The 6,328-nt window shown below is 47.2% G+C and overlaps 1 long non-coding RNA gene across 1 annotated transcript; it reads left to right on the top strand.

Moving 5' to 3' along the window:
- The first annotated feature begins 4,518 nt into the window (after positions 1-4,518).
- On the top strand, positions 4,519-5,653 carry LOC123497202 (uncharacterized). The gene is made up of 3 exons (XR_012203832.1): positions 4,519-4,841; positions 4,937-5,350; positions 5,438-5,653. It is a non-coding gene; the product is annotated as an uncharacterized lncRNA (long non-coding RNA).
- Positions 5,654-6,328: the final 675 nt, after the last annotated feature.

The following is a 6,328-nucleotide window of genomic DNA, read 5'->3' as shown; positions in this document are numbered from 1 at the left end:
ATAGCTCCCGAGACAACATGAGGTGCTTGGCTCTTCTCGTGGCTATTTTTTTTTTTAATAATACATTTTTTTATTAAATTACACAAATATTACGGCGAAAAAATATTTTTCACAAATAATACACCGTCGGCCCGCAGCGGGCCGACTGGACCTAATCGGCCCACAGCAGGCCGATCGGCTTGCTGCTGGCCGACTGCTGGCCCGCCTGGCACGCGTCGGCCTCGGATTGGGCTGGCCACGTCGCGAGGGGGAGGGAGGGAGCTGTCGGCGCGGGCGTGCCCCTGTCGGCCTACCACGGGCCGATCGGCCAGCTGCTGGCCGACAGGGTGCGGCCCCACCTCGCGCGCGGCTGGTCGGCTCCCTGCGGCCTTATCCTCCCCTTCCTCCCTTCTTCTTCTGTTCTTCTTTTGTTCTTACCTTCTCCTCTCTCTACACAAAAATACTACCAATTTATACACCTAAATGAGCAAGTTTTTCGCGATTTTGGCACCATGAATGGATTCAACTCAGTTAGGGCAGCCAAAAGAGATCTCGATCTATTGATGGGGTAGCTCGTGGTGGTCGTGGTGAGCATTTTGGTGGAGGTGGTGGTGGTGAAGTTGGGGCAGTGTGGTGGTGGTGAAGTTGGGGCAGTGTGGTGGAGGTGAAGCTGTCGTTCGTCGTTCTTCGTTGGAGGCGGAGCACCGGCAGTTTGGTGGCCGCCGTTCGTCGTTCTTCGTTCGGACGCACGCTTCAAGGGTATATTTCAGCAAACATTTTATTTTTCGTAGGTGCTCCGGTAGTATTTGTTAATATGTTTCGATGTGAAATAAATTAGGTGTGCGATTATTGTTATTTGCCCCGGTAGTATACGTAAATATATTTAGATGTCAACTAATTAGTTGTGTAAAAATGTGTAGTTGCTCCGGTAATATTCCGTACTATATGTGGATGTCAAGTATTTAGGAGTGTCAGTATTTGTAATAGTTCCGAAAAAAGGTCCGTAATATAGGCAGTCCAGTCAAATATATTAATCTGTCAATATTTGTAGTTGTTACGGCAAATATTCGTAATATACTTGTAGGTGTGTGAATTGTATTAGTTGCTCCGTTAATATTCTGTAATATATAGCTAGGTAATATATAGACATGTCTAATATTTGTTAGTGGGGATATTAAGTTGTTGCTTAATACTTGTATTTCGTTGTTGAAAAAAAAGGTGAGTCGAGATGTCCGATGTAGTGAAGTTCAGATTTTACTACGGTCCTGGTACTGTCCAAACAACTGATATGGGAGCAGATATGAGTGAATTTACTCACATAGAGGTGCCAATGAGCGCACCACAAACATGGTCTGTCAGTCAGTTGAAAGAATGGATTGCGGCAAGTTTAGGTCTTGATACTGAAACAAACACCGTCGGTGTTCATGGATTGTGGACACGGTCAAGTTCAATAATTTACTTTTATTTGAGGCCAATAGAGGGAGACTCCGATTGGGTGCGGTAGTTACAAGGTTGTGAACAAAGGGGATGCAATCCTGTTGCTTTAGTGCTTCCCGTCGTGAAGGAGGTCACTGCACATGAAGGCGAGGGTGGCTACGAAGGACAGAGCAGTCAGGTAGAAGGAGGAAATGCTTATGGTTACGAACAAGGACAGAGCAGTCAGGTAGAAGGAGGAAATGCTTATGGTTATGAACCAGGGCAGAGTAGTCAGGTAGAAGGAGGAAATGCCGATGGTGATTACAATGACGAGGTGGACGCTGACGAGGTAGATGGGCACATGCAGAACCAGATGGAAGAAGAAGACACCGATGTTGAAAGGGGTCATGCCGATGATTCTGACGAGTCAGATGAAGAAGAAAATGCAGAGGAGGTCCCGAATTCTGCATGGTGGAATCATGACTTCTCATCTGCAATGACCGTGAATGATGGACATGATTCAGCCTGGCAATATCACCAGAACAATATTGCGACGGGTGCTATGTATCCGAACAAGCAAGCCCTGAAGGATGCAATAATTAATTGGGCAATGTCCACGCAAAGGGTTTTCACAGCTCAGGTGTCCAGTCAGAAATTCCTGACAATGGTATGCAAGAACGCAGATTGTCCCGCCATGGTGCACGGCTTTCTCCCTAAGTATGGCACAAGTTGGGTGATAAGTGACTTAGTTAATCACACTTGTCTTATTCCCTGCATCCCTCAAGATCATGCCAACCTTTCATCCACGCTTATTGCTCGATTGTTTTACGATGAGATAGTGCAGGGCAAAGCTATGGAAGCGAAGGCAGTCCAGACAAAAGTCTTCGCCAGGTTCAAGTACAGAATTTGTTATGGCAAGGCTTGGAGGGCTAAGCATGCGGCGCTTGAGAGGAGATTTGGTTCTTATTTTGATGCATATGACTCTGTTGTCCACCTCCTCCACACCCTGCAGCAGCGGAATCTAGGCACCTATATCGATATCCAAGACATGTTCATGCCAGAGTTCCCAACTATGAGGGTGTTGTATCGTCTCTTCTTCTCTTTCGGTGTATGCATCGAAGCTTTCAAGCATTGCCGACCGGTGATATGTGTTGACGGTACTTTTCTCACAGGCAAGTACAAGGGTCAGATCCTGACATCCATAGGTCAAGACGGCCAAAATCAAGCCGTCCCACTGGCATTTGCTTTTGTGGAGAGTGAGAACATTGAAAGTTGGACATGGTTCTTCAAGCAGTTGAAAATATCAGTTGTGAAGGAGAAGCCCAATGTGTGCATCCTTCATGACAGGCATGTAGGTATACTCAGTGCGATAAGGACACTGACAAAACCAGGCCCTGAGGAACAAGTTCCATGACAGGACTTGCAGAGCCGTTGGTGCATGCGCCATCTGGGGGCTAATTTCTTCTCGCAGTTTAGAAATAAGAACCTGATGAATCTGTTCAAAAAACTCTGCAAGCAGAACCAGTTATGGAAGTACAATTTGATACGCGACAGACTTAATGTGTGCACGCAGAGACACGTGAGGGAAAGGAAAGCTGCAAGAGATGCAGCGTGAGGGCACATGTTGAAGCAGTAGCTGCACAGTTGGCAACAGGAACAGCGGCCGTGGAGGAGGAGCCTGTTGGGCTATGTGACCTGCCAGGCTTTGACCCACCTGGTACTAGGAGAAGGCTCGGGAGGTCAATTAAAACCTTCGAGCAGTGGATAGAGCATGAGCCTCTGGAGAGGTGGTCTTTGCTACATGACACACATGGAGCAAGGTACGGTGTCATGACAACGAACCTCGCGGAAACATACAACTTTGTTCTCAGAGGAAACCGGGCATTGCCACTTACAGCCATCGTTGAGGGTATTTTCTATGGCACCGTCAAGTATTTCAGAGATAGACGTCAAAAAGCAGAGCAGCATATCTTGGACAACCCAAATACACGGTACTGTGAAAGAGTCACGAAGTACATGGACAACAAGATGCAAAAAGCTAGGTCACACACTGTAGTCGCCATCGGTAATCAAGAAACAAGGTTTGAGGTCCGCTTAGCCAACAACAAATTCGGATGTGCAAATGAGTTGAGGACGCATGAGGTCAAAATTGGCAATGAAGCCTGGCCAACGTGTGAGTGCACATGCAATAAACCGAAATTGCTTCACCTACCTTGCTCACATGTACTTGCTGCTTGCGGGCAGCTTGGAATGGACGCAATATCATTTGTGTCTCCATTTTTTCTGAAAGAGTCTGTCCTCAATACCTGGACAGGTGAGCTGATGGGTTTTCGATCAATGGGTAATTTCAACAGCGTCAACCCCGCCGAAAGGCGTTATATTCCAAACCCAGAGCATATGCGTACAAGTAGAGGCAGACGGCAGTGTCAGCGCATCCGGAATGATATGGATGAATCTGAAGCAGGAGGTCCGACTAGGCAATGCATTCTATGCAATGAATTTGGCCATAGGGACACTAATTGTCCCACTTTCGTCACTGGGCGTGGACGAGGCAACCGGGGAAGAAGAGGAGGTAGAGGCAGTAGAGGAGTAAGGGCGAGAGGAAGAAGCTAAGCTAGCAGTAGTATGTTCTGAATTTGTATTAAGTGTGGTGTGGCACTATGTTCTGAATTTGTATTAAGTGTGGCACTATGTTCTGAATTTGTATTAAGTGTGGCACTATGTTCTGAATTTTTATTAAGTGTGGCACTATGTTCTGAATTTGTAATAAGTGTGACACTATGTTCTGAATTTTTATTAAGTGTGACACTATGTTCTGAATTTGTATGCATGCGGCGCTTGAGAGGAGATTTGTATTAAATGTGGCACTATGTTCTGAATTTTGTATGTGCAGGAATGTCGGGATTGTGGTTGCTGAATGGGGACATTGATAGGGGTCATCGTGCTGCGATATGGTATGAGCGCAAGCTTGAGCCTCTGGTCACTCGCACTCCTAAGGAAAAGTGGATGATACACTCAGGATGGCTTCAGCGGTACGTGCTTTATTAATTTGCGCACTGACATGCATATTAATGGGAGACACTAACTGAAATGTTCTCTGATGAAGGTTGAAATGGGCCGGCCTTTTACCTTTCGCGCGTCTGGTTGAGTCTATCCCGGGTGAGAAACGCCTTGCCATCGATGGGTCCTTGCTGAGCTGATTAGTGGACCGTTGGAGGCCAGAGACCCACACGTTTCACTTCAGATGGGGAGAGATGGCTCCTACTCTGGAGGATGTGTCACTTTTGCTCGGACTACCGTTGGCAGGTCATGCCGTAGGACCGTTGGACGCACCGGCTGGTTGGGAGCGAGCTCTTACACAACGTTTTCATGGTGTTTTTCCGGATGCTCCGGATCCGGTATGGGAGCATCACGGACCTAAGTATGAGTGGTTGCTAAATTTCCGGGTAATTTCCCCTACCTATTATCTTCAAGTTATCGTGCATACAGTTTTACAGAAAATAATTGCGGCTTACTAAAACTTTCTCTTCGCTTAATGCAGATCCAGAACTTCCGGGCGCCGTTGACTGCGGAACAGATCACTCGGAGCCTGAAGGCCTACTTAATGTGGCTTTTCGGCAAGGTGATGTTCACGGAGAACCATGTCACCACTATTAGCGCGCTCTACATCCCTATGGCACTCGAGATAGCGAGCGCTCAAACGGCGGATCAGATCAGACAGAGGAGTTGGGGTTCGGCGGTCTTAGCGGCTACATACCGAGGTATGTGCAACGGTTGCCAGCTTACATCGAGAAAGCCAGCCCTTCTTGGATGCCCTCTATTCCTACAGCTGTGGTCGTGGGAGAGGTTCTCTATAGGGCGACCAGATGTACGTGTTCATGAGCCTATAGACGCCATGTTTGATGTTGACGGCATCGACATGCCTACTTTCGGTCTGTGTTGGACACGTCGCGAGGTATGCACCGTGTTGTAGTTTAATGCAACTTTTTTCTGCACAAGAGATAGTTCGATGCTAGCGGCTACTAACTTTTCTTCTCTGCAGAGACGCTTTGCTAGTGATCAGACCAGGAAGGCATACACAGCATTGAACGAGCAGTTCGATGCGTACACCGGGGTCATCTGGCAGCCCTACACGGAAGCAGCCATACAAGCGAGATACCCTGGTGGTATGTCTGTGCTATGCACAAGGGACCGAGATTACTGGATGACAAAATCTAAGATCATCTTCAATGTCTTCGTCGAGGAGACGGCACAATAGAGGGTTATGAGGCAATTTGGTCTTCTGCAGTTGGAGCTACCTCCCCCTATAGAGAACCCGGTGCCAGCACACATCCACAGGTATTAACCAGTTTTTCAATGTTGCATTATCTTTCATAGTACTCCATTCGAAGCTTTAGGTAATTGTTGAACACACACCACAATTTTAGGACGACAAGGAAGGGCATGACCAGGACAACTGCTGACTGGCTAGTTAGACTAGAGCCGTATGTTATAGAATGGGAGACAGCAAACACAAATCTATGGCACAAGAATCACAATTTCGATCTCGATGAATTCAATCTCTATTTGCGGCGCTACATGACCGGAACACGGTTACGCATCGTTGAGTACTCCCACCCAGAGGAGATACCGGATCCTACTCCGTCGGATATGTACCCGAGCTATGATACTTCGGGCTCTAGGCAGTACGCGGTAAGATATTTTTTTTACGTAATGTTGTCACATACTTTGACGTGCAAGAGACAGACATTATTAATCGTCATGGAAATTTGCAGGCTACCTTGACACGCGAACTCTACGACGACGTGACCACCTTTGGACGATCACTATCGTCTGGACCTCTTCTTCAGCATCGTCCAGTGCTACAGCCCTTCTTTGAAAGAATTCAAAATAAGATACGGACTGTGTACGAGGCTATCACGTGCACCCGGAG

This window comes from Aegilops tauschii, chromosome 2 (assembly GCF_002575655.3).
Source record: "Aegilops tauschii subsp. strangulata cultivar AL8/78 chromosome 2, Aet v6.0, whole genome shotgun sequence".
NCBI lineage: Eukaryota > Viridiplantae > Streptophyta > Magnoliopsida > Poales > Poaceae > Aegilops > Aegilops tauschii.
The sequence above is the reverse complement of the archived record's forward strand: the minus strand, read 5'-3'. Positions and strand labels throughout refer to the sequence as shown.